This window comes from Palaemon carinicauda, chromosome 1, assembly GCF_036898095.1.
Source record: "Palaemon carinicauda isolate YSFRI2023 chromosome 1, ASM3689809v2, whole genome shotgun sequence".
NCBI classification, from domain to species: Eukaryota; Metazoa; Arthropoda; class Malacostraca; order Decapoda; family Palaemonidae; genus Palaemon; species Palaemon carinicauda.
In genome coordinates, this window is record NC_090725.1 from 48,781,462 (window position 1) to 48,783,961 (window position 2,500).

A 2,500-nucleotide genomic window follows, 5' to 3' on the forward strand; every position below is an offset into this window, starting at 1 on the left:
GAATGTTTACGAAGGTGCCAAAAGTCTCTCTCTCTCTCTCTCTCTCTCTCTCTCTCTCTCTCTTTTCATAGTTATTACTTAAATTACGATTTGTTTTGAATCGATGAATGTTTACGAAGGTGCCAAAAGTCTCTCTCTCTCTCTCTCTCTCTCTCTCTCTCTCTCTCTCTCTCTACTCTAATCATAGTTATTACTTAATTTACGATGTGTTATGAAACGATAAATATTTACTGAGGTTCAAATAGTCTCTCTCTCTCTCTCTCTCTCTCTCTCTCTCCCTCTCTGTTCATAGTTATTACTTAATGTACTATTTGTTTTGAATCGATAAATGTTTACGAAGGTGCCAAAAGTCTCTCTCTCTCTCTCTCTCTCTCTCTCTCTCTCTCTCTCAACAGGTACAAGTTAGAATTGAAAAGATACAAAATCGGGCACACTATTTTGTCTCATTTCTCTTTTTTTTCTAAGTTTTTATAGTTTATATATGAAAAATTTATTTTAATGTTGGTACTGATCTTGAAATATCTTGCGCTATTACTTTTATTGTACTTTATTTATTTCGTTATTTTCTTTCCTCAATGGGCCAACAGGGAATATAGCTTTTCCAACTAGGGTTGTAGCTTAGCAAATAATAATAATAATAATAATAATAATAATAATAATAATAATATGGCAATTTACGTAGGTACAAAATAGCGAATACATGGAACAGACTTCCAGCAGATGTAGTGAACAGTAACACGGTAAACGAGTTCAAGAATATGTTAAACAAGATCATAAAAACTCTCAAAACAAACTATTTCGCTCTACTCGAGAGCAATTGGAGTCTCCACAGACGGTCTAAAAAGTCTGAGACAACCAAAATCCCTGTAACACTCTCTCTCTCTCTCTCTCTCTCTCTCTCTCTCTCTCTCTCTCTCTCTCGATACTCGCTTTATATTTAGAATACAGAATTCTACAATCAACGTAACTTTCGTAGATTAAGATATTGACAAGGAGCGTTGACCTATTTAAAATATTTTCCGTCAAACTTCCGCTGTGTATTTTGTTGTGGCTAGTAGTGTGTCGAAGACATTGACTATATATAAAAAGGTGGAGTTTTTAGTGTTTAGTAAAGACAGATAGTGTTTGTTATATTTTTATACAATCAGTCTATTTTGTAACTTTATATAGTGTTCAATTTGTAATTCCATTGAGATAGAATTACCCTAACCTGTATAAGTAAACCCTCATGATATTAGGATTTATTATGAAATAGTCGTCAATGTAAGACCCATGATAGATCGCATTCTTCTACCTGACAGAATCCACTAACTCATTCTCCAGAGTGATTACATGTTTTTTCTCATGCCAATCCACAATCGATCATAATTCATCTCATCGTGTAGCATCCCCCATTACCAATCTTCATAGGCACTTTATATTCGTCCTTTCAAATGTGGTCACTAACGTAGGTCAGGATTTAAAAGCCTCTCATGAATGGCACAAGCAAGGGAGAATAACAATGTCCTAGCTAGCAGGATAATGCCCTAACAATGCCCTAGAGACTGACCATATATACATATGATCAGCGCCCAAGCCTCCTCTCCACTCAAGATAGTGCCAAGGAGGGCCAGGCAGGTAGACTTATAGGCTCCCACAACCCCTATCCCTAGCTCAAAAGGATGGTGGGGCTGCACACACCACAAGAAACTATCCAGCTTGAGCAGGACTTGAACCCCAGTCCGGTAGATCTCTAGAAAGGGGCGTTTACAGTAGGCCACCACAATTGGCATTGATTGTAACCTAGTGGGAACTTTTTGTACCTGGTTTTTCAGTGTCTGTTCTTTCTGCCTGTGTTAAGAGCGTGTTTTTTTAGTATGTATTCACCAATTAATGACTACTCCCTCTCCCCCGGAGAGTGATAGGATATATATATATATATATATATATAAAATGATAAATCTGCACATTTAGACGTGTTTGTTCATATTCAAATAAGCCATATATTTTAATGCGTTAATGTCTGGATTCTCTTATCGATAGTGACACTAGCATTTAGCCACTAAGAAAGATCCTTCTTCCTGGCTAAATGGTAGTGGCACTGTCATAAAAGTATCCTGGACCAGGGTTCAATTCCCGGCCGGTCAGATGCTAATGTCTGAGTGGTTTCGCCTTGGGATTCGGATCCCGAGGTCGATGAGAGAATCCACACATTAATGTATTAAAATATATGGCTTATTTGAATATGTATATATGTATACATATTTATTTATTTATTTATTCATTTATTTCGATAGTAAGACACTTTATTATATAGGGGAGATATTAAAACGCCGATACATAAAAGTTCATCTCAAACCACCACCGATTCAGGCATCCAGAGAAAACAACGGTGATCAGTATAAGCGATAAATAAATAGGTCATAGATGTTCCCCATTCCATTTACTCGTAACTTTAGAGAGAGAGAGAGAGAGAGAGAGAGAGAGAGAGAGAGAGAGATGATGATGTATTTCCTCTCAA

General features: G+C 36.8%; 1 protein-coding gene across 1 annotated transcript in view; it reads left to right on the forward strand.

Annotated features, from left to right (window-relative positions):
* The window catches only part of Duox (dual oxidase), a 54,116-nt gene that overhangs the window by 2,889 nt on the left and 48,727 nt on the right, over nt 1–2,500 (forward strand). The gene's annotated exons all lie outside the window — the stretch shown is intronic.